This window comes from Hetaerina americana, unplaced genomic scaffold, assembly GCF_022747635.1.
Source record: "Hetaerina americana unplaced genomic scaffold, ioHetAmer1.1.p SCAF_4, whole genome shotgun sequence".
Classification (NCBI taxonomy): Eukaryota; Metazoa; Arthropoda; class Insecta; order Odonata; family Calopterygidae; genus Hetaerina; species Hetaerina americana.
Window position 1 is genome coordinate 56,780,537 of NW_027286985.1, and position 23,436 is coordinate 56,803,972.

Sequence of the window (23,436 nt, forward strand, 5' to 3'; positions counted from 1 at the left end):
TATTTCATTCCGAGGGGGGGAGGGTGGGGATTTCTCCAACATCTTCCCTTCTCTTTCCCCCTCTCGGACCGTCCCCTTAAAGCCTCCTCCCACCTCGCTTATCGCCCCATTTTTATCTGGATTCCGCCGCGGAGGGAGGTTTCGGGGGAAGAGGAGGCGAGTGGGGAACAAGTCGGGTTGAGGTGGAGTGGGATGAGCCCCTCCATTCCGTGCCTAAGGCAGAGGGAGGGGGTTAAAAGGGTGTGGGGTTTAAAGGGAATGGTGGTGGAGTAGACGGCGAGGGGAGGAGGATAAGTAAAGGGCGAACCCCGTTGGGTGGGACGGGAGGAATTGGTGGGGCAGTGGTGTGAGGAGGTGGAGAGGGAGAGAGAGGGTCGGTTTTTGAGGTCCTGGCGGCTTCTCGTCACGGCTTCCCTCCTGCGTGTCTAGGTTGCGAATTCTGAGGCAAGAGAGGAGGCTTGAATGCCGGAATGGGGAGTGTCAGGAGGAGGTTGGGGTGAGAGGGATGTGGCAGAAGTGGCGGGCGGGGGGGAGAGTTGGGGCAAAGTGTTCTGGTGTTAGTCCAGGGTAGGAGGAAGAGATGGGAGTGAAGGGTGGAGTCGGGGGATGGGTTTAAAGGGAGGAGGGAAGGCGTTTGAAGACAGGGTTCGGGACGACGTTGTGTGCGGTGTGTCGGGATGGTGTGTGGAGGAGGGTGCCGGCGGGGTGGGGAGGTTTAGCGGAGAGGCGGCGGGAAGTTTGAGTGGGAATGGCGTGCCGTGGCGGGAGGGTTTTTGGTGAGATGAGGAGCATGAGGGGGGGGGAGGAGAGCGGATGGGAAGGGAGTGAAGACGTGGAGGTGTTTGGTCGGAAGAGCGAGAGAGAGAGAGCTACAGAGGAGTGAGGGATGTGGTGGGAGGAGGGGTTAGGGGTGGAGAAAGTGAGGTTGGTGAGGGTATGTGGGCATGGAGGGTGGGAGGACGAGAGAGGTTTCTTTTCGGGTTTAGGAGGTGGAGGGGAGGGGTGAGAATTTGGTGGTTTCGGAGGCGGTGAGGTTCGGAGCCAGGCCCATTTCCTTTCGGCGCCCAAAGTCAACCGCCTCATTCTCTGCTCGCCCGTCCACACCGACCGCCCCTCCCCCAACTGACTCCCTCTTCTTCCCTCACACCACCGCTCATTTCGGCGCTCGCTCATTTTCCTCTCCCATTCACCCTTCCTTCACCGCCCTCTCCGCCCTTCAACCTATCTCTCGTCCCGTCGTTCTCATTTAAATCCCTCTCGCACTCTCTCCCTTCCTCTCTTGTCTCCCTGACTTCTCCTCCTGCCCCACGGTGATCGTATACCTCTTCCAAGAATGTGCCATTTATTATTCGTACTCATCCCCTGCCCTCACCATGTGAGTTTATCTCCTCTCTCTCTCTCTCTCTCTCTCTCTCTCTCTCTCTCTCTCTCTCTCTCTCTCTCTCTCTCTCTCTATCTCTCTCTCTCTATCTCTCTCTCTCTATCTCTCTCTCTATCTCTCTCTCTCTATCTCTCTCTCTCTATCTCTCTCTCTCCCTTACTTTCATCCCCTCTCTTTCATTGTACCACTTGTGCAGAATTTTTTTTAATATTTCCCCCGTGGTCTAACTCGTTTCCTTTCTTGGCCTCATCTCACCTTCCTTTACGCCACCTCTCCCTCTTGGGTTATCGTTCTCTTATTCTTATCTCTCCATCTCATCTCCGGATAATCCAATCACTTTTTTGTAAGATTTTCGTTCCTCGGTGCTGTTTTAATTCCAGGGGTTTTCGTTTTTTCATTTTCATTCCCCTTTTTTTATTTTTCTTTCTCTGCTAACTAGCTAAGCTCTGAGTTTACTAAAATTGTAAGGCACTTGGTAAACTAATTGCTTTAGCTTGATTGGGTGAGTTTGATGTGAGCTCGTCATTAATGTGCATCTGCGACAGGTTAACTACGCTTTGCCTTGCAAAGTGTAGTTGTTAATATACCGTAATAGATCATACTTTTGTCTTTGCTCTATGATATTTGTGTCACATATAACCATATTATACGAGCATAAATATATAAAAAATATTTTCCCTTCTCTCTCTCTCTCTCTCTCTCTCTCTATATATATATATATATATATATATATATATATATATATATATATATATATGTATTTATATGTATATATATATATGTATTTATATATATATATATATACATGCATACATATACAGGTCCAATACCTGTATACTATATTTCATATCAGATTCTTCCACTGTACACCGTTTCGGATCGCAAAAACGACTGAAAATAGTCTTGCAATTACGTGAATATTTTTTGTGGTTTTTTCCTTTGATTTTACCTATTTTTTCCATTAATTAATAAACTATGCAGCTAGAAGAATGTTGGTTTTACCGAAGACTAAAATAGGAGCATATTTATTCCCAAAAATGACGTTTTTCAATTGTTTTAATGTTTTTCTTTGTATCCCGATAATTTTTTCTATTTTATTTCCTTTTCCTGCCTTTGGTACTCACTTGCGAGATTGTTTATGGTTAACTTAGCTGAAATTCACGAATGGAAATCATTCCAAGACTTTCACGTTTCTTGTAACTCACTTAGGAAATGTTTCTGTGTGTGATTTGGCTAACTTCCTCCCTCTTCATCCAAGAAGTTTATTTTTAATTAGAAATTCTTGTATCCGTCGTAGGAGCTTTATTTATCCTCTTGTCCCCTCTTTTTCACCCTTCAACGATTAAAAGAGAAGCTAATTTATGGCGGACTAGTGTATTCCCACTCATGCATACTAATGGTATCAGGCTTCTTATATTACCAACTTTAAAAATACTAATAATTTTTATGCAAAATCTGATATTTATCTTACATTTAAGCTGTTGTTTGACTTCCGTTTGCTTTGGTGATTTTTAGGCTTACCATCAGGATTATATTTAGTTATGTACATCGTTGTACACTGTATCAATTTTAAAATTGGATTTTCGTTCTCAGGAAAATTATGCAGAGGGATATGTGGCTAATTATAGAAATACAATGAAACCATTGGACTATTTCTCCTGGTATTTCTTTTCACTAACAAAATAATGATCCAAAAACATTACACTCTTCATTTAATTATACAATGGACGTCTTTGTGGCTTCAAGTAACATATTCATATTTTATTTCCATAAATTTAAATTTATGTTCTGAATTTGACTTAAATTACTGTTTTCATTCGGGAAATTATAATAATTGAATTTGTCATAAAAGTAATATTTCTATTGCTACATTCATCTTTTTCTATTTTTTGACACCATAGTGTACCTTAATTGTGGATGGCCTATTTATACTGTACGTTTTTTTGTGAATTTTCTTATGATTATTTTAGTGATCACATAACTTTATTTCTCAATTTAGTGCATGGTGATTTTAAAATGATCCTCAATTATTTAGCAGCTGAATATACCTCTAACAAGGAAATTTTTTACTATGGCATACTTGGACAGAGCTATTATTTATTGGGGAGAGGATTCAGTATTGACAGTTTTAATTATGATTATGTATACTTGCAAATTATTTGTCTATCACAGCTGTGCTTAAGATTTTTGGCGTTAATTTGGCTAATAATTACAAATTTAAACAATAAGTGGAAAATTTACGTCATTTTATACTCATAATATCTTTATTACGACAAAGTATAGCCTTAATGATGGTGTTTATAAGAAAAATTAATTATTTTAAGCAAGTATTTCTGGAATCATTTTTCTTCCAGTTATTACTGCTGAGAATATTAAATTACCATCACCTTAAAACAATACCCTCAGTCTGATGGCATACCAATATTGTAGGTGTAACGAATATGTAAAGAACGGGATTAGGTAGAAAGACGAATTCATCTCTTAACTCCGTCTCCAAAATGCTCTTCCATGAGTCAGATTTTTTCTATTCTCTAACGGCCCTAAAATTACGATCCCTATATCCTACCTACCCTATAGGTTTTTTCATGCCACCGTTTAGGAAAAGCATCTTCAAGCCTCATTTCCTTATATTCTTCTGCTAACAATTGTCGCTCGTTGACAATTATTTTTTACCTACTTCTCCAGATGCTTTCCCCATTGCCTTTGCCTTTCAAATCATTTTTTCATCCAGAATCCGTATGCATCGTCTCTAACGTTAGTCAATCAGACAAACACAAGCTTGCTTATCCTTGTTTTCTTTGGGGTTTCACGTTCTTATTACTGTGTTTACTACTTACTAAAATAATATGATTTTCTCTCTGACACTTTCACCTCTTTTCGTATAGGAGTTGATTTTTATTTGCCGTATGTGCCAGTTTAGGTGGAGAAAGCCTTTGTTTATGAAAAAAAAGTGGAGCAAGGATTATTAATGAAAAAACTGTTACGCCTTAAAGTGAAAGTTAATTATCAATTTTTAATACTCTTTCTACGAATGAGATTAATTATGAACGTGATTTAATATAAATTTTGCAAATCTAACCAGAAATTAATATTCATATTGTTTATGCAGTGTCCCTGCATAGTGAATTTTGTCTTTCCTTTGCACCGAAGTGTACTCATTAAAGTCTGACCCCATTTAATGCAACCCCAGGTATATTCAGGTTTTAATTCACTTTTCCCCTCTTAATAAAAAAAATATCGATACTCGATCATGCACGTTGATTTCAGGAACGTTGCCTTCCCTTCACCTCGATACGATTCCCATTTCCCTCGATTTAACTATCTTTACCTTGGTCTCTTCCTTCTTCCTGTTTTTTCTTACCCTTTTATCTCTCCTCTTTCGTTCCCTGTGCTGTCACTCTCTTCATCCTCCTTCACTCCGGTTACCACTTGGAACCCACGTCTCATCCCCTCGGCATATCCGTATTTCCTACTCAATGCCAAGACTACGTCACATCGACAACTTTCCGGAAAAAGGGGTCAATGCAATGAAGTCAGCCGTGTGGAGTGCCGACTGGCTTCTTAATATTTGATGCGAGGAGAGGCCTCGACTTGCCTACCTTCCTCAGCCTTCCCCCCACCCCTTCCCCTCTGCCCCGGCCCTCCTCCCACCCGCCATCCTTTCTCCCTTCCTCTCTCCCTTCACACTTCTTCCCTTTCTCAGGGATTGAATACTTCCGAGATCTCTTTTCATCCACGTCTACCCATACCACCTTAACTCTCCCAGCTTGCTATTTTAATCTCCTCCTCTCCAACATTCTTTTCCTTCCTCGTTTTCCTTGCTCCCACTCTCTCTCTCTCTCTCTCTCTCTCTCTTTCGTTTCATCCCCTCCTGAACGATTGCTACCTCTAAGATATGCCAGTCTCTGCACGCGATTTAATAATTTTACACACCGATAAATAATTTTCCCTCATTGCTGAAGCGTTTTGTGTACATAATTTCTTGGATGGGACAGATGATGTTCGTACTATCGTAGTAAATACCGGTGAATTATCGGACTAACTGACATGAGTTGTAAATACCAAGGGTATTGTACATACATGAAGGATATATAATTAGTGTGTTTGGTGTGCACACAATCTGGTACTTAAAAGAAAATAGCAGCGTTGGTGCGCAGGAAGAAAAACCTTGGAGAGTAGGAATTTGCACTGTCAGTAATCACTGTTATCTAATAGCGAATCTTAAAGCAATGAGAAATTTGCTAATCGCTCGAATTTAAATCTAAGAAGCTTTTGAACGCTTTCGTTTTGACATAGAAAAAAATAATTTTGGCTAATTGTTTTTTTTTTCTTCTCGTGTTAATTATCCATGATATATGTTCAGACGCAGTTAAATGTGCTTTAGCCCTATTTTATAGCGGAATAATTGTGAAAATTAAGCCTTAAACACTTCTTCCGCTGGACTTACTACCCTGATTTGTATTTATGGAGTGACTAGTTCGATTGGCTACTTTGGCAAAACAAGCTGGTGTGTATAGGCTAGGCAATAAACTGCCGCTTGGTTAGAAGGTGCATGTAAAAAAAATAGTGAAGAATTAATTTGCTAATTCATCAAATTCTAATACATTAATGTTGTTTACCATTGATAGCTACTATTGATCCTATTGAGCCATTTTCCTTGCAGAAATTATCCTAATTGCTGCAGTACTGTTGAATTTCAGACATTATTTCTCTTAAATACTTAAATGCTGTATGTATTAGCGAAGCGTTTTGATTAATGGATATAATTGGGATAAATTATTTTTAAATAGATGCCCAACAAATTGACAACGGAGTTTCTGTGGCGGTTTATCGTTTGTTCCTTGATTTTGGGAGCAGATCATGAAATATTTGTTAGCTTTTCATTTTTAGTTCAAGTATAATCTAAATAATTTGCTGTCGTAGTATTTTGGAGTATTTGAGATAATTTTTATGCATGAACAATTTGGTATATTTTATCTTCCATGATCACAAAAAAATAGCCTTCAATGTTGTACTGTTTCTGCTGGGAAACTGATTTTAGTGATATCATGTGAACTTCGTTACGATTTCCAAAGTTAATGCTTCCTTATGTCTTCACGGGTGAAACTTTCTTGCATTTTTTAATTCTAATGTTCCATATTTTTATGAGCTGTTGCCTCGTGCTAACTCCGTAAAGCCAGGCTACGATTGAGTAAATTAGCTCGTGCACACAGAAGCAGTTGGGGTTTATCGTTGGATTCCAATATCCTCTGATTCTCCGAGGTAACTTCATAATTGCCTGGTTGCCTCGGAAACCATTATGTATTCCTCGTTGTCTAAACTTTAGGCTTTCTTTGTAATGCATTACCAGCCTCATCATTAACGGACTATTCTTAAACGAAGTCCACCTTGCATATAGGTATCGGTTTCCCATTTACCTGTCTATTCCTGGATTTTGGTCTTGCTGGAAAAAAGTTCTCGAAAGTCTTTTTTTAGTAATGCCTTAAGGATCATCTTCCTTCTGCATAGTTTCAGGTAGATATTCCAAAGTTTGTTACACGATCGACAGTTAGAAGGAATTGGCTTTGTGGAGGAAACTTGGCAATTTACCTTAGGCCTTAACAAACAGAGCTAACAGAATTGATGTTTGCAACAATTAATTATCTACTTTTATCCTCTACCTTTAATTAAATCGATTTGAGTAAGGAGCAATTTTTAGATGCTCGTGAAATTATAACGCACCGGTATTTACTGTTCCGATCTTTGTCTTAGTAATTACAAAGTTTTCTGTGAATTTCTTTAGGCTTTTCCTGTAAAATGCGGAAAGATTTTCGAAGTTCCTTCCTTCATAAAATGTACCGCACGATAGTAATATTATTTTTTTCAACAGTTTCTGTGCCCTGCTTTTTTTGAAATTCCGTGTTTTGGTTCAAATCACCAAAAGGAAAATAATGCCTACGTAAAGAAACCGCCTTTTATTTATAATATTTTATTTTTTGCATGATTTTTACAATTAAAGCGAGCATGATGTTATTTCTCAAATAAAGCTAGTCGAATAAATTCTGTTTCTTGAATATCTGTGTCTGCATCGTCACCAGATACATTTACAAATGATTGAAGTACCAAATAGTTTTTATTTTTTTTCGAAAAAATATGTGACCGGCAATTCATAGTTGTCTTCATATTTTTTATTATTGTTTGGCATGTATTTAGCATTCGGAAAAACGTGTAATGAGGTCATATCCAGGAATATGACCGACGTTTACCTATTCTTTATATTTTTCCATTATATTTGTACCCATTCCCAAGGGTTTATTTGAGAATGGAATGAAAGGATAGGGCAGTCATTGAAGGATTATCATGAGTACGTGAGTTTTGAGCAGTACGTTTATGAAGTGAAACTGCTACTGATGAGTTCCTTCTGCAATATTTTGTAGCAATAGATTATGTATTGCTGGCAGTAGTATTATTTTTTATAAAGATATTTTACGATATAAGTAGATGAAATGGCTACCTTATAATGTTGTTCTCCTTTTTCTCTTGTTTATAAACACGTTTAAACTAATTAGATTTTGGAATAAGAGAATTAGTTACCTAAATGATTATAATTAAAGAATTGATGAGTGGAAATAGTGGATCTAATAATTGTTTTCCTGCAGCCCACCTAAGTAATTACTGTTGTAAAAGACCCTTTCTCATTTAATCCGTGAATACCTAAATGGAGAAACGAGTCGTAAAAGGTGCTTTGGTTCATTTTTAATAGCCTGTAACAATTTTCCCTTCTACTGGTAGGAGACAGGGTTGTCTTCACCGTCATCTCGCGTCATTATTTCACACCACCCTCTCCACCCTCCCAACGACAACCGTCGGATTCAGGCCTGTCACCCCTTTCAGTATTTCCCGAGCGCTTCTCCCTCCTTCCCCCCCCCCCATCGCTTTCCCATCGTCCTTGGGCACACCCACCTTTCACTCAAAAACCTCTCGCCCTTGGTGATGATATCTCAACGAGTTCACCTCTCCTATCTCATCTGCCCTTCCCCGCCAATCCTTCTGCACCCTCACTTTGGAAATTCCCCTTCTTCCCGACCCCATACCTGGCTCTATGTCCGCCTCTTCCTTTTGCGTCGCCATATCACGCTTTCACGAGTCCTACGTCTCACTTCACTTTCCATCATTGCCTCCCTTACATCAGGATGTATTTTTTTCCTTCGGCACCAATCGTCAAGATTTTTTTTACTCATCTCTCAAAAATCCTTACTACGGCTCCATGCGCCGGGGTTCCGCCCTATCTTTTCGTACCCTCCTTCCACCAAACTACGCAACTATCTACAGATGGTGCGAAGGAACCTAAGAGGTTAATGTGAGAGGCTGTGATTGATCGTTTCTGGTTTCTTTCCATCGTTTTCCCATGCCAACCTCTTTCTGCTCTTTAAACCCAATTGGTGAACCCATTCGGAAAATATCTGGTTTGAGTACTTAGATGGATCTTATTGATGCTTGAGGGACTGAATATTTATGTACTCTATTGAATGCCATTTAGAAATTTGTTTATTTGAGTGAATTGGTTTACCATCGCATTAAAGGACTAGTCTTCAGCTAACGGTCTAAATATTTGTGTTTGTGTGTATATAATATATAAATATAAATAAATAAATATATATATATATACATATATATAATATATATGTATGTGTGTATATATATACACAAACACACACATATATAAAACGCCCATGTGTCCCTTTAAATATATTAAAGTTTTCTCTTTCTTCAGCTATATGATGACCGTGGAGTTTCAAACAAATTAAATTCGTATTTTGTGATTGCGTATGACATCTCATGATTCTTTTCTCACGGTTTTTCAAATAATTTATTTTTCTCCAAATTTCAGGATTATGAGTGTAGTTACAGTGTTTTTTCTCTGTTCTTCTTTGATCCCATTCAATAAACTTGATAATAGATCTCTTTCATTATTGTCTGTTATTGCATTGAAATGTCATTTATTTAAATTTATTCTTCACGTTAGTTATCTAAAAGTTTAGTTTTGAAGTTACTTCGCTTTGTCATTAAACCACAGAACCATATAATTGATGTACATGGTGATAAAATAGTCGTTCTAACTTTGGTGCCGATTCATTTCTATGTTAAATAGTTATAATTTCTCATTTTCAAAGTTAGGGCCTTAATTAGTTTATTAGATAATTTTCAGGCAAATCCTTTTAATATCATTTAACTCTACTAACAAAGTTTGAAGAATGCGCTGTCGTTTTCATTTGAAGAAATTTGATGATGGTTAACTTCAGTCACAATGGGCAAAATCTTCTTCATGCCTCTCCAGAGAATTTATAATGCCATTAACGTTAGTGTCAACTTTTTTGGCCTTTTGGTAATCATTTTTTTTAATACGATGGCTCTTTCAAATGTGTGACTCAAATTTACCACTAAGAAGCTTAAGTTGGAAGGATTGATGTAATCTCAATGGTGTTTGGGTCTCTTGCACTGCAGTCCATCTGCGAAGTAATGAGTCTCTTCAGTTGCTTGAAGCGTACAGGCCTTGCTTTTCCAGTTGGTCAAAATCAAGGAAGGGTTTGCGGGATCAAAACCTTGCCCCTCACTCTTGTCCCTTCTATCCAGGATCAAAGGGTTTCACGTGACTCTTAGCTAAGTGGGCCCGGAAGCCAGGGAATTCGAGTCTCGGGAGGACCCTTCCCCCAGTCCTTCCTCTCCTCTTTCTCTATCTCGCCCTCTCCGTGGCCTCGCAGTTCCCCCAACCTTTTCGCCCTTTGCTTCACCCAGAATCCTCTTCTATCTCTCTCTCTCTCTCTATCTTCCATGACCCCTTCCATACTGTACCAAGGTTGGTAAACCATTCGTTATGGCACTAACGGAGACTTTCAAACGTCAAATCTACTTTCAGGCGTTCCGGAAGATTAGTGATGCTACATCATCGTTTTTTTTTCCTTTTATGAGAGAATTGGACGATTGATTTAATTAAATTTTAATTGATATGTCTCCCTTTTGTTCATAATAAAACTAGCACTGGTGCTGTTTTTCGGCTTACTTTTAAGTCTTTTATGGCTCAAACAATTCATTTGAGTCAAATTTAGTTGAACTTCGAACGTATCTCTATTGTTTTAGTAAGAAGTTGTTCATGATAGTTGCCAACTAACCCAAATTTTTCTAGTTTTGTATTTCCAATAAAAAAGTTAATCAATAGTAAAATCTTTTATTTTTTTTCATTTGATTATTTATTTGATTATACAGTGTGATTATTATATATTATACATTTAATAAATTATTTTTGAAGGCTTCAGTAGTATTCAACAAATTTGCCACAGTTCAAGTCCAATATTCATCTACCCGACTCTATTTATGAAAAGTACTGATTCTCCTTGCAAAACTACTCAATTGAATTAACTTAAATTGATTTATTTTTTCTTAATCATACTGTGAGAAACGGGCCTTGAAGATGGCACTACAACTATTTCTGGTCATAGATCATTAGTCAGTTCCCGAAGTTGTCAAAAGAATCCACTTTCGCAAGCCTTGTTCTTTCTTCTTAGTCTAGGCAACATCATGTATTCATCCCTTCATTCTCGGCGCGAAATATTTTTAGCCGGCATAACAGCCAGTCCTCATCCCCTTCCTCCCCTCCCCATTGTAAGTGGTCCCCATCCTCCCCCTCACCATACACCCCCAGGCACTGCCAAATTCCCCTGACCTCATCTCGTTGCTTCCTTTCCACCGCCGCCGCACGCTTTATGCCTTGCATAACAGTCTTTCAGCCATACTGATTCTACCGCTGCCCTTCACTCCCCATCCCAAATTCCCACCCGCACAAGACAATACTCGGCGCTAACAAAGCAACCACGATTTCAATCTACCCCGCTATCAGTCAAACTTCCTCCTGCTTTGTGTGCCCTCTGCCGGCTTTGGTCGCGGGATGGAAATTGCTCCGTTATATCTTCAAGCTCAATTCAATGGCCCGGACCTTTCCTTAACTCGGAAATGGTGTACTTCACTGAATATTATTGCATACTTTCAGTTTTTCTCTTTTCATCCTATCGGCATATAAGTTAACACTTGGGTTTGCTGTTTTATATGTCATTTTTACTGGGGACCTCCATATATTCTGTTCGCTGGTTTGCGCAGAAAGTCGCCATAAAACTAGTTACGTAACTGATATTTTTCGATGGATATTTCTGTCTAACGCAAGTTGTCCTCAAAGCTTATGTTTAGTTGAGACAACTTTAGCCGTCTGTTATTTTTTCCATCGCACTTTTCAGGAATAATTTGTTTTTGTCTCATTAATATCATTACTAATAGATAAAATAATGTTTAATATTAAGAATTTTTAAGTGATCTCCAAAGGAAAAAAAGCCGAATTATAAATGTTGAACCCAATAATCATAAATGTTAACTAGAAACGTTTTAATATTTTCTAGTTGAAACAAACTTTTGACAAAAGTGTGATGTTGTTTACGAGAATACTAATTATTCCTATGTAGATGTCTGTACTTGTCAATAAGTTGTTTTTAATGCCCATTGGGAATATTTTCTTAATCGATGCCACAAGGTCTAGTTAATATCTACTTCTAACATTTATCATGTTTTACCATCATCTGGCCTCTAACAAATACTATATCTCTAATATTCTGTTTCCATTTTTTAATGCATGTGCCATCAATTGTTGGGTAGTTCTTTAGGTTTATTAAGTTGCTAATCTGTTTGGTAATAGGGATTAGTGAAACATTTGGTGTTTCTTCAGGTAAATCTTTTATTGATTGTCATCATAAAACAATATTTGTCTTTTTATGTTGAGAAAAGAATGATAAGAGTAAACAACCATTGTTTCACTAAACCATCAATTGCCTCCTCAAAGTAAAGTGGAAACTATATGATGTTTTGATTTTCATTTAAAAGAAACTGAAATTGGCTATGATAGTGTGTGGCCGATATTTAAGTTTGCTATTAAGTCGAAAAATCTCCAGAGAGCAATATTAAATACCAGTTAATTTGCAATAAAGGTGAGGAGACATGCGAAGAGGTCTTCAATATTTTTCGCCATTTTAATGCAGAAATAGAGCGTATTCGATGAAAAGAAAGAAGGTTCAAAGGGTATGAGTAGAGCATTTCAAGTTTCCTTATTTTCTTTATAGATTAATGAAGATAATTTAATCCCCGAATTTTACTTGTATCTTATATCTCAAAATTTCATTGCCTTTCATTATTTACTCCCAAGACCGCCTGTAGCAACTGAAATCATTCCAGCGCATCATTCAGGGCATAACCATGCAGCATTACGCCTTATTTATGATTGCGGGAAGGGATTTTTGGGTCCCAACCTCTCCTCGAATAAAGTCATTTATCCGGTCATCTATCCTGCCCAACCACCTTCTCCGCCATCACGGTCTTTCCCCCTTCCTCCTTCACTCCCTTTCACCTAAATCCTATTCCTTTAACCCTTTCCGTCCCCTTTCTCTTTCCCCTCCCCCACACTCGCCCATGTTCCATACACGTACATCATTCCCCTCGTACCAACCCTCCACCCCTCCCGCCCTTTCCCTTCACGTTCACCTTTGCATGAGACTTTCACCTTCTTCCCATTCCTCTCTTCACCGATCCTTCTGTGACCTTCCGGCGCCCTAGATGCTCCTCGTTCCCTAGACCCAGCCATCTTACCCATAGGGTCATATCTGATCATTCGTACTTCACTTGGAGTTTTTGTTTCTTGGAAAAAATGCTCATATTTTCATGAATGGTTCGATCATAGTAAGTGATAAACATGAAACGTCTCATAATCACTCTAAGAGAGGTAACTCATAGAGAGTATTTTATTTCAAATAATTTTAAAAAAATGGACGCATGCTCTAGTGTTTTTGCAACTTCAGACCATGCGCTTTCTCTTTCAGTAAGTTTTAGGAGGAACTTAGAAACATATTTCTAAAAATTTGTGACTGCCACTTTTCATATAGCTATGTAGACTCTAATAATTTTAAGTTGTAGAAAATACAATATTTCACTTCATAGCAACAATTAAAGTGGTTGCCATTGGAAAGTGATTAACATTGAAAAGTCTAATGAGGGTGAGGGTAAGTCCAAGGGGAGAGAATTCTAAAATAAAATGGTTAAGAAATAGCATTTCTTTATCATTATTGTAGTCTAAATGTATAATATTGATTATTGTTAGTAATTAAATAAATATCAAGTGCAAGCATTCAGTGCTGCCAGCAGTACTTGTGCTAGATTCCCTGCCAATGGCTACAGAACTCGACTCGCCAGTTTGGGCACATTTTTACAAGCATGATACGTATATGTGAAACTATTATTTCTTCAGTCCCGCTTAAACTTTCTACGTAAGGTTATATTCATTCATGATACGACTGTCTTTATTGCCAGTACGCCGTTGTTTGCGCCCTTCTATTAGGACGTATATGCAGTTAGGATACTACGACGATACATTTGGATATTACGTTGAGAAAAGAGTATATAAGCTAAGAGGAAGGTATAGGCCTAGGCCTAAGTGAATGCGATTTAAGAAACCCTCAGCACATAGGGTGTCATAATTATCAGTCTGATTAGAACTTCCTTTGGAAAATATAGACGCGAACAAAGAATGAAAGGTGAAAGAAAGTAATACAATATTAAATATCTTCAAATAAAAATTAAGTTGCGCCAATTTCAAGTTGTAAAAATCATTCACTTTGACCGGGCTCCCGGTCAATGAGAATGATTGTCACGTTTTGAAATATGTGAATTTTAATTCGTGTAAGCGGATTACTACGTTACAGGTATTTTCATGATACCTCCCTCAGTTATTTGAATTTATCTCTTAATTAATGCTGCTTTGCTTTTTCCTACCAGAATGGAAACTCGGAGAAAGGCATGCAGGTGTGGTAAATTTAGGAATACCTTTTTCCTACAACTATACGGTTTAGTCTGTTGAAGATTAGGGGAATATTCCTCATTTTTTCTAATTATCTGGTAATTGCACGGCGCTTTTTAAGGATCCTATGTATCTCGTTTCAATGGTAAAAATAGGTACTCTATGACAAACCAATATAGTTAGAAAACAATTGGATTTTGTCATAGTTCCTTGGTGCAGATGGAAAACCCTCTTTCAGAGCTATTTTCTACCTACTACGGAGGTAGGTGGAAATGATCTCTTTGGCGTTTTCCTCTCGTTGCTCTAATATTGAATTTATGTGGCATTAAAATTTAGATTTATCGTTTGGTTTCCATTTCCTAATCCCAGGTGAACGTTGTCCCGAATCTTCTTATGTTTCAAGGTATCGCATTTTTTTCTGCTGCTTTCTGTCTCCAGAGCGTCCCAGTCCAATCATATTCCGTTAATCTTTCTGGGTTTGACTTCGCCTTTATCTTCTTAATTCATTTCCCAGCCTCGCTTTAATGGTGACTTCTATATCCTCTTTCTCCTTTCCGACCCACACCATCCTTTTGCTCCTGACCTCTAGGAATTTTGTCTCCCTTCCTCTCCATCTCTCTCTCTTTCTGTTTTCCCCTCTCGCCAACCCTTCTCTCTTTTACCGTAATCCTTACCCTCTCCATCCCTCCTCTTTACGCTCCGTTCACTTCTCTCCTTCTCCTCACCTCTTTCTCTCTCTTGGTCTGCCTCTCTCTCTTTTCCCCAAGACGTCGTCCTCACAGGGCTACTTCCGACGCTCGTAGCGTGCCCAGAATTCTCGGGTCCCAAGACACACCCCGCGGCTAAGGCAATACCAACACATTCTCATCCCACCTTCCATCTTTCACCCTTCCTCCTGCTGTCCCTACCGCCCTTCGCCCCCTCTTCCTTCACCCCCGCCCTTCCGGTCCATTCTTCTCCTACCACGGACTTCCCCCAACTATTTTTTTTTGCTTCATTCCGTTCTTTCCCTCTCACCCTCTAGTATCTATTTTTCCTCCCTTCTTTTTCCACTTTCCGCCACAATCTTTCCTTCCTCCTCTCCTTGACACACATGCTCTCACTATTACCCTTTCTCTTGCTCTCTTACCTGTCAATCAATTTTTTCTGTCCCCTTATCTAAACCGTCCCGAACTTTCTCTCTTGAATTCTCGCCCCATCCTTTCTCTTAAAGTCTACACTCGTGGAAAGGACGTTTTTCCGTTTTTATTTCCTCTGATCTACTCGGTATATTTTTTCACCGTCTTTATTTCCGCCTGAATCCAAGGAATCGTTTTTAATATGAGTTCTCGGAACGTGCAAGGTGTACCTATGATCGTACTTAAAATACCTTTCCTCTCGGATTAACCCCCCCGTCTTAGCCCTCATCCGACCTGTTTGCTCTTAGAAAAGAAAAGCATTCGTTTTGATTTGGGAAAACGCAACCACGGGTCCTGGATGATCACCGTGAAAACATTGCATGTGCCCTAGTTACACCATAGTGAACCACTCCCTAGTTATTTTATTGGCAGCTTTATTGTGTCCTGTAAGCAAACAAATTAAATTTAGCGGTTTAGCTCCAAATTTAATACTGTCCTAAATTTTTATCTCCTAAATATTATGCATGGTACGGATAAAAAATATCGAGATTTTTTTTTTCCTGACGTGCCTGTTTGTTGCTACGCGCTCGTACCACACAGGCTTGCTAGTGGGGGATCTGACATTTGAGACGTCCCAAGCACCAATCGCCTGCGAGTGTTCCTTTAGGCTAGATTGTGTTGCAGCGAAGCACGATCAAATACAACGAACGATTGAACAGCGTAATGCCGTCAAATTTTGTGCTGTACTGAGGAATTCGGGTATGGAGACGTTGGGCATTATTTGCCAAGTGCTCAAGAATGACAGCATGTCACAAACTGCAGTTTTTAAGGGGCACAAGCTCTTTTAAGATGGCTGAGAGAGTGTGGAGAACGAGCCCCGCGCTGGACGGCCGTCGATGTCAAGAACAGATGAGAACGTGCGTGAGGTGCTGAACTCATGCTTTCAGTTAAGTTTACTTATTATTGCAGATCGTATTGGCATTGATAATATGACAGTACACACAGTTGTTACTGAAATTTTGGCGATGCGAAAGATCTGCGCTAAACTCGTCCCGACAGTCTTGACGGACGACCAGGAGCAGAGTCGAGTGTCTCCTTGCGAAGACCTTCTGCAACGGTATCGCGACGATCCCCCTTATAGTCCCTACTTGTCACCAACAGACTATTTATTATTCCCAAAAGTGAAATCCTACCTCAAAGGACACCACCATGGGACCCTAAGTGCCGTCAAAGAAGCTTGCACGCGTGCCCTTAAGGACCTTCCGGAATCGGCCTACCAAGGTGCCTTCGAGTCGTTGAAAAGCCGCTGACAAATATGTGTCGGCACTCAAGGGATGTACTTAGAAGAATTTAGTGGCATGGTGACAATATCTGAAAATAATCTATTTTTCCTAAATATTTGCTGATGCTTTTAATTCAAACCTTGTATTCCATTAGAACAATTTTGACTGAAGTTTATATTCTCAGTGACAGACCAATATAATTGAAAAAACTGGTAGGTAGAAAATAAATAAAGTCACCAATTTTCTAATTTTTTTGAGTATCTAATCTAACTATAACTGCTGGAAAAATTAACAGCATGGTATTCCAGTGGGTAGAACTTCACTATTGGGCAGAGGGTTCCGACTGAAATCTCGGTGACGACTGTGAACACCGTAAGCTTTATCTAAGCTGAATGATTTTTTGGGTGCCAGACCTTCCTGGAAAATCATAGGCGTCACAGGGAAAGGAATAGGCCCCATCCTTAAGTGTGGATTTCATACGCCATAGAGCTTCCTACTGGGTGAACTCAACCCTTATCCCTCAAACGAACCTTCGTGTTGCTAACTGTGGTAATATTTTTGGTCAACATTTTGATAGAAACCCGTGACCGTTGGAAGTACAATAAACATTCTTTTATTATCAGCCGCGTTCCACCTTCTGCATGCAATTCTTTTATATTCTATAGTTAATGATTCTTCTGATGTAATATTGTCCAATGTATTCATTTATTTGATGGGAAAATGATGTTTCCTGATGGCATTCACTCTAATTTATTTCCAGCAAGCAGGAAACAACGGAAAGAATTTTTTTGTTAGTTGTCTAGTTTATATAAGAAGACACTCTACTTTTCCAAATAGAGTAGTTTTATTACTGCAGTTTTTTTACTAGGTTATTGAGTTGCTTTTAATAGTAGTTAACATAATCTAGGGTGACTACGTGAGCATTTAAAGTGATTCCACTACCGTATCGTGAGAGATCCCGTAGATTCACCCGACGAGAAGCATTCGGCGAACTTGAATCGTAATTTAGTTAGCCCTTGGGAAATTAATCCACATCATCTTTCGCATACCGTTTTCTCGTCTTTTGGGAAAAGGGCAATCACCGTTCCCGTTAGCGGAGGAGGGAAGATGTGGACGTCCTCTTGAGAGCGAGCGATAAAACCATTAATGAAACCCATCAATCAGTCGATGCTCTCTTTTCCTGCCCGCATTAACATTCTTCCTATCCAATAACCCAGCTCTCCGTTTCCTTTATACAATTGGGGTGCCAATCTTGTTATGCCGATTGTCACTAAATTTCCAATCTTTTTTCCTCTCCTCTCGTTTGTGAATCGCTCTTCTTCTGATGACTCGTGCGTTATCTTCTCTCTTATGGTTTCATCATATTTTGTTCTCTCTTATTCTTTTTCTCTTACTCTCTCGTCTGCTTATTTGTCTCTTTTGGATGCAGAAAGTCTTTGATGATGGCTTTGACGGTTTTGTCAGAGATTTCTGAGCCACTCTGCATGTCTCAAACGATTTCCCTTAGCCTTTTCTGCCTTTGCCCCTTTCTGTGGGAATCCTTTTCCTTTCCGAGTGTTCGTTCCCTATTTCTTGGTCTCCTTCCCTACCAGCGAAACATCTTCCGCCGTCGCCTTCCCCTCCCTCGTCTCACCTCTTGATGCATTGCCCGCTTTCTTGAGGAATGACTAATGGTATCTCGGTGAAAATCGACCTTATCTGACTCGCATTCTAATGTGAACGTACAACCGTCTTTCCCGAATAAGAAAAGGTATTTCGATCGGTAAAGTTGGCATCATGCATTCAATCTTCCTTTGTTACGCGAAATATTTTGTAGTTCGCTGGAATGTTTTGTCTTTTAAGGATTTTTCCATTTTTATATACTTCTACCTGAGTTTATTTATACTCGCAGTTTTTACAGTAATTTATAATTTTCCTTCGGAATCCATGTCCTTTCAATTCTCCGTGGGTGGAACGTTGCTTAACACCAATGTTTCCATGGATAATAAATGTATTTTATTTATGAAATATGATTATTAAACGGTTTTTGTTACTGCTGAGTAGTTAATATCCAATGAGCAAGTCCTTATTTCGTACGCCTTAAAAATTGATTCGGCTTTGCCCTGGAAATGTGATGTTCCTCAATACACGTATGTGCGTGGGTCATCTGTCCAAACGACTCGGCTATACGCCTTAAATTTACAAGAATATTCTTTAAGACAAAATCCTTGCTTACACTTCACGATTATTTTCAATGCAAAAACAAGTGTAAAGCAATCAAATGACATGAATAACTTTGAAACATTTGCCTTTCTCCATTTTAAATCAAACAATCAATTTTTAAGTAGATTAAGGTTCGTCAGGATAGAAATCACTTCATCGTCTTCTCTTTAGAGGAAGGATATTAAATAAATAAAAACCTTTTCGAGGCTCATCACCCTCTTTGCATCGTCCCTATGAATTTACCGGCCTGCAAGAAAATTACAGTTACTTTATCGTGGGAGTAGTACAATTTACGACCCCCAAGGGACACTCCCTGGGGCTACGCGGCGCCGCAGGGTACATGGTCGCTGTTGTAGGGCCTATTATTTTGCTGGAAATGAAGCCATTATACTGCGGTATTTTTACTCCAACCTTAAGATAATTTCGCTCTGTTTAGAGCTGGAGTATAAACTGTTGGAACTAAAGTAAACTTAAGTTTTGTAAGTAATTTAAGTATGAACTATCAGAGGATGGATGACGGAAATACCTTAATACATTCCTTTGCTCTAATGGAAGTTTTTACCAAAGATCTAAGCCTTCGACTGCCCATCTAATGATTTTTTCCCCTTCTCGAAGGTTTCTCAAATGAGTAATAACCTTAGTTACTTCGTCCTTAAAGTAGGCATTCCCCCTTTTCCCAATATAAGCCCGACCCCTTCAATTACCATATATCACTCTTTTTTTACTCCCAACCGTTTCCAAACCTGCCTTACTTACCTTTCAGCACCTCTGACCTAGGTGTTCTCAGCGCCAGTTAGGAGCATAAAGCAGTAAATCAGAGAAAGCAGAGGCCGGCTAAAACCGCTAGAATGTTTAATGGCTGCTCTGCTGCTGCGTGTGTGTGTGTATTTCCCTGCGTTTTCGCGTGTATAAAATTCATTGCCTGCGGTGAAAAGTGCTAACCGTAAACTTTGCGCATCAAAAGTTTCAGGACGGTGCGAGGGCAGGCATAGGAGAGGATGGAGGCTTCAAGGGGGGGAGGGGAGGAGGTAGGAGGGTTTGTGCATCTAGGTTGATGATTGGAGGCCTTCTGCCCGACAAAAAGGTGCGGAAGGATGGTTTCCGAGGTTTTCGTCCCACAGTGAAATTGGTCATGGGAGTGGTTATGTATTGTTAACGGCGTGGCTACGTTCAGGGGCGGAAGGATAAAAAGGGTCGCGGGTTTATGTGCATGGTCACAGGATAAGTAGGACAAATTGGTCGCGGGGACTGTGGATATGTACGGGTGTATCTAGCGTTTGATCTTTTTGTGATCATCCAAGGATTTAACGGGCTGTAAGTGGAAAAACAGAACTGCGCACTTTGCCATTCCTTTGGTCAAGATGGGATCGAATGAAATAAAATCAAATTTTTAAGTTCTGGATCCCTCTGATAAAATGCAACAATGTTTTTAATTTAAAAAGCTTCGCAGGAAACTAAATCAATTCAATAACGATACCCTCTGGGGTAACAACCTTTTTTCGCATACATTTTTTTAAAAAGGTTTCCCATATTTTAACCAAAAGGGTGCAGTCTAAATTCTGAGGATTATTCATGCTGAAAAAATAGGCATTTGGTGTATTACAGCTCTTAGTTTGAGTGTGTAAAATAATTATATCCATGAATACGCAGGCCAAATGAATATAGCTTAATTAATGATTCATTTTTTAAGATATTCTGATAATATATAAGTTTTAACTGAAATCGTTGTTGTCATATTAGGCTCATTGTGCGTTTAATTATGTTTCCGTGGAATACTTCTGGAAAGCATATAGCCGACGGTCTGAGAAAAGTGTGTATGGGCCATAAATTATTGCTAAATGACCTCCTGTAATTAATAGTTGACCATTCATTAGGTAGTTGTCCACTAATATAAATGGCTTTGGTGAATCTCAATATTGAATCTACTTTGATATCGTTGAAAATTGTATATCTAAATCTTAGAATTGCGGCCTTTATTATTGTGCGAAATAAAGTTCTATCAAGAAATGGGATTAAGACTTGTCACATTTTGTTTTTAATTTGGTATTTTCTTGGTAAAAAAATATTTTCACTGTAATTCTCTTTATTACCTCATATATATATATATATATATATATATATATATATATATATATATATATATATATATATATATATACATGCACACACCTTGATTTTTCTCCTTTACAATTCATTTGGGAAGGGATACGAAAATAAAATTTCATGTAAGCAAGCATCCCTTCCAGCTCCACCTTCAACAAGCAGTCATCGAGGTACAAACTCACCTATAAAACAGGGCACAAATAAGCCTTGCATCAGAGGACCGTTAATATCTCTGTTCTCATTACCGCAAGGGGGATTTAGGAGAAGTAAGAGTTAGCAAGCACAGCGCTCGATGCTCCGAGAACTGAGGGGAGAAGCACTTTTGGCAAATATTACGACAGGGTAAACTAGGCCTGTTTCTGGAGTGGCTGGAGGATAAATGGGGGAGGGAACTGCGCCATCTGAAAATATGTGTGATACTCATCGTGGAAGGGGGGAACGAGCGAGCGCCTTTAAGGAATTAAGGAATGTTATATAGTAGGGTATTGATGAATTTTCTTTGATCGCGAATTTCCTCTAGGCCAAGTTGCGAAGGAAAGAACTGGCGGAGGATATTTCGAGACCGTAGCGGATGGTACCAGATGACCTAGAAGGTCTCAGTTCTCTAAGCGCATGAAACGAGCGCGAAGACTTTCGAATCCTCGTGGAAATTGGAACTTGAAGAGGACGAAAATGACATCGAGAAAATGAACTGGCGTAATCAAACTCTCTATTTAGTCAAAGAAATTTTTTACTAGCTATCTATCTCGTTTGAGGGTTAATCACGACAGTCCTCCTCTGGCATTCAAACTTTTATCGATTCTCAGTTTATACGAGGGTGAACTGAAAAGTTTCCGACCTTACAAAGATACAAGACATTTTTTCTGAAATTTCTGAGGCCGGAAACTTTTCAGACCACCCTCGTATTACCTGATAAAAGGCCATAAGGATCAGCAGATCCTTAATTTATAAGGAATTACGGTAAATGTGTTTCTGATAGTAAATGTCTAATTAAAACTCATGTTATGTAGCGCATAAATCTTTGAGGATTTCGTATATGCGTATTAGGGTTAACTGTTTTCAAAATATATGTGCGGTACCATTCGTTGATGAATGATGCAATATATTTCATCACTAAAATATGTTAAATGAGTATTTTAAATTTTATCACGTTTAGAGAAAATCGTCTTCATATATGTTAAACATTATCGATTTGATTTCAATGGAAATTAACCACAGTAATTGTTTATAGTTATTTGTAACGACGGTGACGGAAATTGTTGTTTGTATTAAGTGAACCTTCAATTACGACGATCATTTTCATTGCTGGTCGTCAGAAAACCTATCTAATTGGTACTTTATTGTTTAGAAAGATCTTTGTGAAAATATATTTCAGAATCTTGCGTTATTAAAAGAGTGGTTTCTGAATTTCCTTTTTTTGATACCAATGTTGGGGCATTCTGCGGTAAATACTTGTACGAAGTATTGTGGAAAACTATTCCAAAACTAAAAACTGCAGTCCAGTTTTAAAACTGATTACTTTCGAATAATTCTGAAATCATAGATACGAGAGATTTATATCGTACATTCAGAAAAAGTACTTTTATCAAAATATACAATAGTATTTCATTAATTCAGTTCAGTTTTATTCGCTTGGATCCATTGAAATGGCGCTGGGATATGTTGATTGCGCGATTAAGTCATTTATATTTTCTTTACTGGTGAGTAAAGGAAACTTAATGAATCAAAGATGAATACCAATCATTGTTTCCATGGTAATAGAAAACAGGACATCGCTACTTAATCATAAGATTAATCCCTTGCCAAGGATGATTGAACTGCGTGTGGGGATCGTTTGAATAGATTTGAATTTTAATGGCATTTAGTCAGAGGATGTAGATTGATCATCGGACAAAGTAATGTTGGACCAGTTTAGTGGAAGATTGAATATTGGTCTTTTGTGCTAATCTCTCGTCTAGCTTGTCATTGAAGCGCTCGCAGTCAAATATTTTCCAAATAAATAGTTTATTACGCAAACAGTTTTATTCCAAATTTTATCATCTTAATGTTAATTATGATTTATTTGCCCCTTTATTACGTAGAGAATGTCGTATGAATCTAGAAAAATAAAAATCTAAGTTCGGGAAGACATCGGTTGGCCAAGCCGTCAAATAAAATAGGTCACTTGGCTCGGATTGGACAGAAGGACGTGTAACATAGGATCAATGAAGGAGTTTATTGCAAAAGAAAGTGTTACTGGGATCACGTGCAGTGCTATCCTGTCACTGTCGGTGATGAGAGTCAATAGTTTGCTTCTGCAACTAAGGGCAATCAAACTATACATATACTAACTGTCTCGCGGACCCCAGTTAAATTGATATGATAGATAATTGCATGCATATTGCTTGGAATGTTAATTTTCTTTAAACAAAATAATTTGTTTTAACTACATTCATCACTTTAATGCCAGGTCATTCTCTGAAGCACGTTATTAACCCTATGTTA

General features: G+C 38.7%; 1 protein-coding gene across 1 annotated transcript in view; it reads left to right on the forward strand.

The window, feature by feature from the left end:
- Window positions 1–23,436, forward strand: part of Camta (Calmodulin-binding transcription activator) — a 1,815,113-nt gene that overhangs the window by 1,024,155 nt on the left and 767,522 nt on the right. The gene's annotated exons all lie outside the window — the stretch shown is intronic.